The 12,857-nt window shown below is 30.5% G+C and overlaps 1 pseudogene; it reads left to right on the plus strand.

Annotated features, from left to right (window-relative positions):
* Nucleotides 1-11,988: 11,988 nt before the first annotated feature.
* LOC132278185 (serine carboxypeptidase-like 34) overlaps nucleotides 11,989-12,857 on the plus strand; it is a 33,329-nt pseudogene continuing 32,460 nt past the window's right edge.

The following is a 12,857-nucleotide window of genomic DNA, read 5'->3' on the forward strand; positions in this document are numbered from 1 at the left end:
TGAATTTATGATCCAAGAGGGTTTATTAGGGTTTCTTTATTTTTTGGAATTTATCTGGAATATTCTGGAATTTTTCTAGATTTTTTAGAATTTTTTTAGAATGTGTTTTGTATTTTTCCGGAATATTCTGGAATTTATTTTAATTTTTTTATATATATTTTTTATGCATTGTTACGTAACTGCTACAACTGGGGTGTTATCCGGTGTCTTCACGTACATAGAAAATTAGAACAACCGCAGATCTAGGCCATACAATTAGCTTGATATAATTGAAATAATCCAGTGTGGTAGAGATACATGGAGATTCAATGCACCATTAATCTAGGCCCTTGGATCGATCTCATCAACAAAGAAGAGATCTGGTGCATCGCGGCGCATGGAGCTCTATGTGTGTGTGAATCTGGACCGTTGACTTGGTCCAGTCAACATACAAATAATCCAGTGTGACGCAGCTCATTAAAGCCCAGAGTTCTAGCCAACCAGAAGCAGCCACGTCATCCAGAATGAAGAACAGGCGCGTGTACCGCGCGTGGAAGCGCGTGAAGATACCTGCCAGCTTGTGGTGGCACGTGGATGCGCGTGTAGTGTGTTTAGGCGCGTGTGGTGGCGCGTGGGGGCGCGTGGAGAGGCGTGTGGGGTCCTGGAAAGTTCCAATGGGGTCCAGTGATGCCCAAGAATTGACTTTAAACTCATTAGGGTTGAAAGCGAACACTATAAGAGAGATTACTAGGGCTTTGAGAGTTGGGGAGTGTTACTACTATATTTAGTAGCATATATTGGAGTAATATAATTAATTAATAATTTATTACGGAAGGAAGTATATATATATATATATATATATATATATATATATATGTATGTATGTGATTTAAATAATCAAATATTGTTGTGGATGGTGTTACATATGTATATTATACAATATATATATGTATGTATATGTATCATGTAAGATTATTATTCTTATATGGTATAATGTTACGGTTGATTAAATCATATTAGGTTGGTTATTAAATTAATATTATGCGTATGATATGCGTGGGATGTTTATGTGTGATTTAGATCATCGTTAAGTTTAAAATCGGTATATGCTTAAATTGTAGGCATGGATAAGTTGCCATAGGCTTAAATATTTTGCCTAAGTATTTGTATGAATGAAATACATACACAGAAGGCATGGTTGAATTGTTAATTTAAAAGTATAAATATATATATTTAAAGGAGGCGTGGTTGAGTTGCCAATGTATAAATAAATATATTTATAATGGCATGGTTGATTTGCCAAATGTGTAAATAAATATACTTATGGAGGCATGGTTGATTTGCCAATGTATAAATAAACATACTTAAGGAGGCATGGATGAATTGCTAATATATAAACAAATATATTTATAATGGCATGGTTGATTTGTCAAAGTTTAATTATATTGTTGTGTGTTAGATGATTAAAATATATCATCTATAATTACTGTTTGTGTAAGTTGGATTAGGATTAGATATTCTTAAAGTAGAATAATCTAATACTTACAGGTTAGCGTATTATTTTATACAAATTAATAAAATAATACTGGTAGTGACGTGGATGATTTGTCAAAGTCTAGATATTGACCGTGTGATTTAAATACTTATGATCATTATTGGTTTTGGAATTGGATATAATGTTCTTTTAATTATACTTTATAGTTTAAATTATTAAATTGATGTCTAGGATGGAGTTAAGGTTAGAGGAGTTTCTTTAAAAGAAATTGTGGATAGGACCAGGTATGATTATTAATTAATCATTGATAATGGTTTTGGAATTAATGAACTTGGTAATAGTTGTGATAGTTATATTGTATATAATTATGTACATTAAAGATAAAGACTGTATTAGGTTTGTTTTTGATCAGAGATGATCTATTTATTGGTTTTCAGAGGTCTGGTAGGAAGAACTTGCTCGTAGGGTTTAACCCGCGATTTATTTTTCAGGTTATTAGAAGTTCAAGTCTCAAGGTTGAGTATTCGCAGCTGGAGGACTTATCTATTCTTCCTATTTTATTTCAAAGTAGGATAGTATTACTTTAGTAATTATTAATGAATTTATGGATAGTGGATTTTGGTTAAGGGGTCCTTGAGTTACGGATTCCCGAGTTGTAACCATTGACAAGTTATTAATGGAAGTTTTATTTATTAGTTTTCTTCAGCGTATTATTTATTCTTTTTATTTCTTTTTGTACTCTGTGCTTATTTAACTACTTCAATTGTTTTGATATCCCCTGATTTTGTGCGCGGACTTGATCAACCCGTGTTCCGAAATTAGGGGGTATCACAGTTGGTATCAGAGCACTCCAGGTTCAAGTGTCCCTAGGGTGTCTTTCGTTGTGTGACTTCCGCATTGTGTACTATTTGACTTAGAGCTTACGTTTAAGACTCATTGTATTCTATTTTCGGTCCGTTAGTGCGTCCTAACGTTAAATCGTATAATCTTATTAGCAAATGGTAGGACATCGTTTTGGAAAGTATTGGAGGAGGCAAGAGCGTAGGTGCCAGGATTGTATGCAAAATTACTCACACGGAAACTATCAGTCAACTTGGAAACAAATAGTTGACTTTCGAAGGAATTGTTTACTCAGTGGAATCCGATAGGGTATGGTTTATAAGGAATGACTAATAGGTCTTCTTAATAATTCTAAGGAAAGTAGTGTTGACTGAGGAACTTAATTCTCAGTTCTCGATTATTCAAAAGGGCAAGAGAAAATCATGGAGTTAATATAACCACTTAATATACCAAGGTGGATATCAGAGGGTACTTTCATGCAATAGAGTAAGGGAGTACCGACGTTGTGATGAGATTTTTATTTCCATATGGGTCATAAATGATAGTCTAACTAAAATTGGTTGAGAGCATTAAATAAAGCTTTCGAAGTTGCTTATTGGTATGGCTTTGCTTAAGAATTTGTCTGGACGATCTTTTAAGATTTTTCATTTGTGCATCGTTGTTTAAAAGGAGTTAACTTATAAGTTTTACATTACTTAAGGACATATTTATGGAGATTACTCTTTTAGAAATCTTATGTGCACTGCCAAGAAGGGCGAAATAGTTATAATATCGTAAACTCGTATATTAGAGTTTGAAAATGGGAAACGGATTATCACCTAAATCATTTTTCCGTGACGGGTATAATGTGGTTTAGTAATAAAGATGAGGTTATTACCTCATTATATGGATTATTCATATTTTGGTTTGATTAGGAAATGGTCTGTTGTTGGCAATGTTATCTATTTCGCGTTATGTGTGTCAAAGGGTTTTATTTGTTTTATTGTAAGAAAATATAGCAATGGGGGATATTTTCCCAACGCATATAAGTTGGTGATGTTATGTTGCACATACATGCAACAAGTATGAATTAGTTTAATATAGTCTTGATAACTTACGAGTTATATCTGCTAATTATGAGTACGAGTGGATGGGTTAGTTCCACACACAAAAAAAAAAAAAAAAAAAAAAAAAAAAATGGAAATTTGGAATTTAATAATCAAAGTGTTCATTTCATGGATTCGTGAATTCCGAGGACGTAATTCCTTTTGTTAGGGGGAAGAATGTAATACCCCGATATTTTAAAGGAATTGTTAATGAAAATTAATTACTTTTATTTTTTTTAAATGATTTATTTGATTTAATTTGAATTAATTGTGTTTATTTTATTTTTATTTTATTTTTATTTGTTTTAATTGAGTGCTTAGATTAATTGTTTTAGTTTAATTAGATTATATTGTGTGATTTCAGTTGTTGAATTTATATGGTGTTTTGTTTTGTGAAATGATGTGATTGAATTATTTGTTTGAATTGTGTGTATTTATGCTTGTGTGAATTGTTTGTTAATTATTTATAATTATTAGATTTAATTTAATTAAGTTAATTATTTTATTTTAATTGAATTGGGTTTAAGGGAAGTTGGACCAAAGGATGTGGTCTTGGGTTTGAAGAAAATCTTATTGGGTTAAATAATAAAGGCCCATAGTTATTTGATTACTAGAATGATCATTTTTGTATCCTTATAAATATATGTATTTAATTATATATAAATATACTTAATTAATAAATGTTATGGAAGGATATATATATAGATATATATTTATGGATATATATATAATATATGATTTAATTAACCATTGTTAATTATGGAAGATATATATATATATATATATATATATATATATATATATAATATAATATATGTTTATATATATTATACTATTTAAAGATAATAATTATTATTTTATTTGGTAATCCTAGTAAGAATAGGATTAAAGGAATTAATGTGTATAAATATACACATAAGGTTTAGGGTTAAAGAGTTTACACCTTAGAAAATAAGGGAGGCAGAGAGAGAAAGAAGAAGGGCTGACAAGGAAGAGACCGGATCTGAGAAGGAGGACGTTTGGATTGGAAGACTTAAAGCGTCGGTTTCGTTTCGAAACCTTCAGGCAAGTTCTTTTCTAACTCTCCTCTTAGAACTCATAAGTTTATCACCTTGAGTATGAATGTTAAGATTAAATTTATTTATTTAAAAATCATTGTTGGATTGGATTAATTAAAAGTATAAAATATTATATTGGATTTTGGGATTATTAGATTTTAATTAATAAATATAGGTGTTGTATATATGTTTTAAAATCAATCTATAGGTGAATTTATGATCCAAGAGGGTTTATTAGGGTTTCTTTATTTTTTGGAATTTATCTGGAATATTCTGGAATTTTTCTAGATTTTTTAGAATTTTTTTAGAATGTGTTTTGTATTTTTCCGGAATATTCTGGAATTTATTTTAATTTTTTTATATATATTTTTTATGCATTGTTACGTAACTGCTACAACTGGGGTGTTATCCGGTGTCTTCACGTACATAGAAAGTTAGAACAACCGCAGATCTAGGCCATACAATTAGCTTGATATAATTGAAATAATCCAGTGGGGTAGAGATACATGGAGATTCAATGCACCATTAATCTAGGCCCTTGGATCGATCTCATCAACAAAGAAGAGATCTGGTGCATCGCGGCGCATGGAGCTCTATGTGTGTGTGAATCTGGACCGTTGACTTGGTCCAGTCAACATACAAATAATCCAGTGTGACGCAGCTCACTAAAGCCCAGAGTTCTAGCCAACCAGAAGCAGCCACGTCATCCAGAATGAAGAACAGGCGCGTGTACCGTGCGTGGAAGCGCGTGAAGATACCTACCAGCTTGTGGTGGCGCGTGGATGCGCGTGTAGTGTGTTTAAGCGCGTGTGGTGGCGCGTGGGGGCGCGTGGAGAGGCGTGTGGGGTCCTGGAAAGTTCCAATGGGGTCCAGTGATGCCCAAGAATTGACTTTAAACTCATTAGGGTTGAAAGCGAACACTATAAGAGAGATTACTAGGGCTTTGAGAGTTGGGGAGTGTTACTACTATATTTAGTAGCATATATTGGAGTAATATAATTAATTAATAATTTATTACGGAAGGAAGTATATATATATATATATATATATATATATATATATATATATATATATGTATGTATGTGATTTAAATAATCAAATATTGTTGTGGATGGTGTTACATATGTATATTATACAATATATATATGTATGTATATGTATCATGTAAGATTATTATTCTTATATGGTATAATGTTACGGTTGATTAAATCATATTAGGTTGGTTATTAAATTAATATTATGCGTATGATATGCGTGGGATGTTTATGCGTGATTTAGATCATCGTTAAGTTTAAAATCGGTATATGCTTAAATTGTAGGCATGGATAAGTTGCCATAGGCGTAAATATTTTGCCTAAGTATTTGTATGAATGAAATACATACACAGAAGGCATGGTTGAATTGTTAATTTAAAAGTATAAATATATATACTTAAAGGAGGCATGGTTGAGTTGCCAATGTATAAATAAATATATTTATAATGGCATGGTTGATTTGCCAAATGTGTAAATAAATATACTTATGGAGGCATGGTTGATTTGCCAATGTATAAATAAACATACTTAAGAAGGCATGGATGAATTGCTAATATATAAACAAATATATTTATAATGGCATGGTTGATTTGTCAAAGTTTAATTATATTGTTGTGTGTTAGATGATTAAAATATATCATCTATAATTACTGTTTGTGTAAGTTGGATTAGGATTAGATATTCTTAAAGTAGAATAATCTAATACTTACAGGTTAGCGTATTATTTTATACAAATTAATAAAATAATACTGGTAGTGACATGGATGATTTGTCAAAGTCTAGATATTGACCGTGTGATTTAAATACTTATGATCATTATTGGTTTTGGAATTGGATATAATGTTCTTTTAATTATACTTTATAGTTTAAATTATTAAATTGCTGTCTAGGATGGAGTTAAGGTTAGAGGAGTTTCTTTAAAAGAAATTGTGGATAGGACCAGGTATGATTATTAATTAATCATTGATAATGGTTTTGGAATTAATGAACTTGGTAATAGTTGTGATAGTTATATTGTATATAATTATGTACATTAAAGATAAAGACTGTATTAGGTTTGTTTTTGATCAGAGATGATCTATTTATTGGTTTTCAGAGGTCTGGTAGAAAGAACTTGCTCGTAGGGTTTAACCCGCGATTTATTTTTCAGGTTATTAGAAGTTCAAGTCTCAAGGTTGAGTATCCGCAGCTGGAGGACTTATCTATTCTTCCTATTTTATTTCAAAGTAGGATAGTATTACTTTAGTAATTATTAATGAATTTATGGATAGTGGATTTTGGTTAAGGGGTCCTTGAGTTACGGATTCCCGAGTTGTAACCATTGACAAGTTATTAATGGAAGTTTTATTTATTAGTTCTCTTCAGCGTATTATTTATTCTTTTTATTTCTTTTTGTAGTCTGTGCTTGTTTAACTACTTCAATTGTTTTGATATCCCCTGATTTTGTGCGCGGACTTGATCAACCCGTGTTCCGAAATTAGGGGGTATCACACCATCTCTTTTGAGAGAGAGGGAGAATATATCACTAGGTTACAACACAAATGTAATATTAATACATCATTATTAGTGAAGGTTTGGTCCAAACACCATCCCCCACCCACTGCCTGTATTTTTTCCAATCCAATTAAAGACATATCAGTATGTTTATTCTTATTATCCGACCTCTAATATTACAGTATTAATCTATATTTCTCAAGATTGTTCGAGTCCCATTAAAAACATTTTGTAAGTAGAGATTGTGTTTGCTTTAACTTCTGAATATTTATTTATTTATTTGAGTGTTTTAATCCCTTAGGCTTAGTGCAGTTTGATAACTCAATTCAATGCTTAATTATGAATGGATTAAACACTTAAACAATTAAGTGCATTTAATAACGCAATTTGAATATCACTAAAAATGATAAACGTCACTTAAAATGGGATAAAATTTTAAGTGACAAGGATATTAGTAATGAAGTTTGTCTTAACTCAATTTTAATAGTAGAACATGGTAAGGCGTTGAATACAAGAACTTCGGCTTGATTTAATCTAATCTCAATGAAGCAATTGGTTAAAAGATGATTTATTTTGTTCCTAATTAACAATTTGACTTCTGCTAAGTACAATTCAAGTAAAAGAAAGTAGTGATGAACACAAGAAGATAATGAGAGAGAAATTTAGGGCATACAATCCACCTTTAGCCTTGTAATTATATCTTGGTCAACAATTATGGGGAAATCAAACGTGTAACAATGAAATGTGGCTACAAACATACAATTGGATTAAGTAAAAACTACAATTGACATCAATAAGTATATTCCATCAAAACTAAGCATGCATTGTCGACCTACCTACTTATCATCTAATAAGTAGCACAATATATCTTCACTGATTATTAAATTGAATACAGTCATCTCCATAAGCACCATTGCATAACCATCATTATCACAATTATAAAAAGTGAGAATGTTGAGATCAATTATGTTGAGATCAATTCACAATAATCAATACATAAGACAACATAAAGATTAGAAGAAGATTAATTATAGAAATAGAGTACAATTATGCTTGGTACAAGCAAGCCAATCCTCAAGGTTACATAATCAATACACAATGATTAAATCCCTAAAATTGAAAGCAAGATACAAATTACTTGGCTTAGGGCTACATCCAAGCCCTAAAACGAGGTCTAGCTAGCCAAGGAGATGGTGTGGATCTTCATGGAAGGTTGAATCTCCATCTCCAAACACAGCCAAAGGCCTTCTTCTCCGATCTTCCTTGAGAGAGAAACCCTAGAGAGAGAGAGAGTCCTGCAATATTCACCAAAATCAGTCATCCTCTTCAAATGGCTCATTCTTCTATTTATACCTTGGCTAATGGTTGGGAAATGGCCGTACATGAAACTCATCACTTGAGTGCACCCCGGAATGGTCTTGAAGAGGGATCAAAATCTGAAGTTGCCAGAGCTCGAGCCCGAACTCGAACGATCGAGTTTCGAATAAAACTTGAACTCACTCGATCGATCAAGTTGAATAGAAATTTGCACCACAGCCTACTTTTCTCGCTCCTCTTCCCCAAAACTTCATAGAAATTTTAAAGCACTAGATTTAGCCCTGATTAGCCATAAGCACCTGAAATCGGAAATAAAACAAATTATAACTAAAAAAGTAAACAAAGATAGAAATGAGGTACTAACATATGCAAGAATAAGAGACGAGATGTACATATTTTGGCACTTATCAGACATCATTTATTACTGAATGTCGAACACTGAAAATTTTTAAAAAATTATTTTTTAATTACCACTGAAAAACTCCAACACTTAAAATTCAAATCTTAAAATTTTGAGTTTTATCAAGCACCCCTAGTTTTGTTTGATGGAAAACAGCTAGGAAAAGAAATATGATTTTTTTAAAAAACTTTTAAAAAATTTAGATGGTAGGAAAAGGAAAATTTGTTGGGAAAGTAACTTTTCGTAACCACCAAACTTTCCTATAAAATTTTTCTAAAAAAAATACATCATAAATTTACTTTTTTGAGAAAAATTTATTTCAATTGTACCCCAATTTTACATTTTTATATAAAATGTGTTTATGGATAACTTTTGATAAAACAGTATAGTCTTTATATCTCTCTTAGGTACTATTTGATAACTTAATTCTGCTTAATTAAGTGAATTTGATTATACAATTTGAATATCATTGAAAATAGTAAGCGTCATTTAAAATAGGGTAAAATTTTAAGTAATAGGGACATCACTTATCACTGAATGCGCCAAAATTTTAAAAAGATATAAAGGCTCCGTTTGGTTAGATAGAAATAAGTAAGAAAAGAAAATAAATGGAAAATGAAAAACACGTGAAGTGAATGAAAAAAAAAGTTATTTTCTATTAAACATTTGGTTAGCATGAAAATTTATTCAGGAAAATTGTATAAAAATATTAGTTTGTTAGTTTGAATAGCAAGAAAATGAAAAAAAAAAAAAGTGATTGTGCATACTAAAATTACCCTTATAATTTCAAATACTAAAAAAATAAATAAATTTGTGTTTGATGATATCTATTTTTATCAAAGTTTTAATAAAATGATAAATTATTAAATTTAATAATATAATTATTTATATTCATTTATATTGTTTAAATTAAAACAATACTTCAAGGCTTCTTAGGTAGGTAGAACTAACTATTCATTTAAGAGAAATAAGGAAGCTTAAAAATAAATTAAAATTTTTTTAAAAAATTGGGCTCATGGACTCATGAGCTTTCAGCCAAAGAGCACAAAAAGAGCAAAATATATATTTTTCATGTGAAACAAATAAATTTTAAAAATTTTATTTTCCATTTTTTCACTTTCGCTTTCATATTTTGGTTAACAAAAAAAATTTTAAAATTGACTTTTAACATTTTCTTACTCTCTGAAATGGGTTTTTTGCCATTGGCTTTTGAAGAAAGTCCTTAACATATATATGTAACATCACAATAATTTTCAAATGAACTTTTTAAACCTGGAAGAACTTTTTGAGGCTTCAGCTCCCCAAACTTTCCCGCATTGATCCATCTAACCAAACTATCATTACAAGTTTTTGTTATTATTCACATATAAACATCATGATTATCACAATAATTTTTTTTCAAAGCGGTCCTAATTAAGTCAACAACACCTAATCCCAATATAAATTCATTTACCCAAAGAAATCCCAATATAGAATTCCTTAACCATATTACATTAAATATTCCTTAACCATATTCTGCTAATGATTCCATATTAGAATAAGCTATCAATGATTGTTGATCTTCCATTAAATACACCAATATTCTACTAACACAAAAAAATATATCCAATTTTTTTTTCTTTTTGTTGGCTTTATTTGCTTGTTGGTACATGTAGCCCGCTTCCTCATTCACCAGGTAAGACTGAAAAATCCATAGATGTATCCCAAAAAAATTTAAATTATAATCAACCTCTATAATGTGAGATGATAGTCTTTCTATAATGTGAGATGATAGTCTTATTTTCTTGGGATTTAGTTCCTTGTATATATATAAGGCATCACTCTCTTAATATATCTAATCAAGAAAGTGTAAATTATTTGTATTTTTTTCTTTTTCTTTTTATTGATTAGGGTGGTGGAGTTTCGTATACGCGACGGGTTGTTCATATACAAAACGTGTTTATAACTTCGTATACACCGACGAGTCTTTTAACCTCCATCTTTCTTGAGAAAGAAATATGATATGATTCTTTTTTTATTTCGAAGAATATCAAATAAAAATATTCTATTGTTCATCACATTTGTTGAGGTAAGATACCCTGGTCAGCTCTTAGCCAAAATTCAGAACTTGTAAAATGCCCAACATTTAAGCATTTTATTATTATTATAAATATAAGTCAAACAATATAGAATATATTTTAGGAAAAATTACAAGTAATTAAAAGTATCACATGTGGCGATATTCTGAATCTTCAAAGTTTTCAATTCAAAGCAATTGACAATCTTACTATCGATGTGGCACAACAACAAAATAATAAGTATTCTACAACGTAAAAAAAAATAAAAATTAATAAAAGATTTAAGGAGTTATTTGGGTTAAATCCAGTAAGATCAAAATCAAACTCATATCTAATTATCTCTTTCCCATGCTACTATATTGCCTAATCCCTAAGCCCTAAGGAATCACAACTACAAATATCTTGCTCAAATCAAATTCATGAAAGGAATTGGATTAGGATTTTCGATGGTGGGTGATAAGATTTCATATGTGAACTAATATATATATATATATATATTGATTTTGTTCTTTTGAAGTGTGGCTTGTGTTGTTTAGCCCTCCGTTGCCTTCTTGTTGGCAAATGAAAAAAAAAAACCAAGTTTTTTGTGTAAAGATAGATACTTGCACTTGTTAATGGTATCTTGTCTCACATGTGAAAATAAATATGAATACATGATTATCTTATAATTAATCAACTAAAAAAAATTCTTAAGAAAACGGATTTTATTTTTTTACCAAATCAAGACTAAATACTTTCTTTTATTTATTTGAATAATGTTAATAAACTTATTTTAATGCAAATATTTTAGTAGGGAGTGACTAGATTTACCGTTGAACTCTTAAGTCTCACCATCATAGAAAAGCATAATCCAATTCCTTCTGCATAATTTTTTTTTGTTTGATTCAGATTTTATGAGAAAGAGAAATAATCAAATTAAGATTTGATTTAAATTTTATTGGGTTTAACCCAAAAAAATTTCAAATCTTTTATTTTTTATTTTTTATTGAAAGGACACTTGTCACTTTATTATCATGTCATATGGGTGGTAAGTATGAAGCTTCAGTAGGCAAGTATTGCCCTTCAAAAAGATCCATTCCAAAATTGACCTTTACCTTTGGTGTAAGGAACTAAAAGGAGTGCCAATAGCTACGTATCAAACATATACTTACAAAAATAGATATTTACAAAGGCCAAATATGAAAATTTATGATTAGTTAACAAAATGATTAGTATGGTACAAGCAGCAAAATTACAGAAGTCTTATCTGTCTTTGGACTCTCACTGCTATATAAGCCACACAGACTTTGTGGGAAAAAGAAAAAAAAATCAAATTGAGAGTGTGTGTGTGTTTTGTTTTTGCTAGCTAGCTCCATGGTATCTTCTTCAATGAATGTTCTTCTTCTTCTTCTTATTGTGTTGACTATAAACTTGGCTACAGTGACTGTGGCTAGGTCCGGTGGACTGAGCCGGGAGGTGTTATCGGAACAAGAAGGGGATCGGGGTTGTGAGACTTCCCGGGCAGCCTCGGGTGAGTTTCAAGCAATATGCAGGATATGTTACAGTCAATCAAACTCATGGGAGCGCACTGTTCTATTGGTTTTTCGAAACCATGGAAAAACCCGAAAAGAAACCTCTCCTTCTGTGGCTCAATGGAGGTATAACTCATTTCACAGTATATAATTAATTTCCATTCAGTTCTGATATTATTAGTCTGAAACAAGTCATTTCATTTTCACTTCTGGTTTTTGTCTTTCTTTCTGTCAATCTTCATGGTTTTCCTTTTCCTTCCCTGGGTATCGTGGAGTTTTTAATTGCTAATTTATATTATAATTTGGAACTTTCATTTTTTTTTCCTTCTCTATATATTTTTCTGATTAGAGACTCTTTTTGAAGTGATCAAATGTATGTAATCTTCACTTATTTAAAGGGTGAAGTGCAAAATACACTGTGTAATTTGAAAAGTGTGTAAATAACACCCCTTCATTTCAAAAACCACCATGTAGTTTCAAAAGCGTGTAAATAAGGGGCTATTGTCATATTGCAATTAACATGAGAGTAAAAAGACGAAAATGCCCACTACTTTATTAAAGTATTATAAAATAAAAAATTCTCAAAA

The sequence above is a fragment of the Cornus florida genome, unplaced genomic scaffold, assembly GCF_030987335.1.
Source record: "Cornus florida cultivar Cherokee Brave unplaced genomic scaffold, ASM3098733v1 CherokeeBrave_3.0.0_Hap2_Chr10, whole genome shotgun sequence".
NCBI classification, from domain to species: Eukaryota; Viridiplantae; Streptophyta; class Magnoliopsida; order Cornales; family Cornaceae; genus Cornus; species Cornus florida.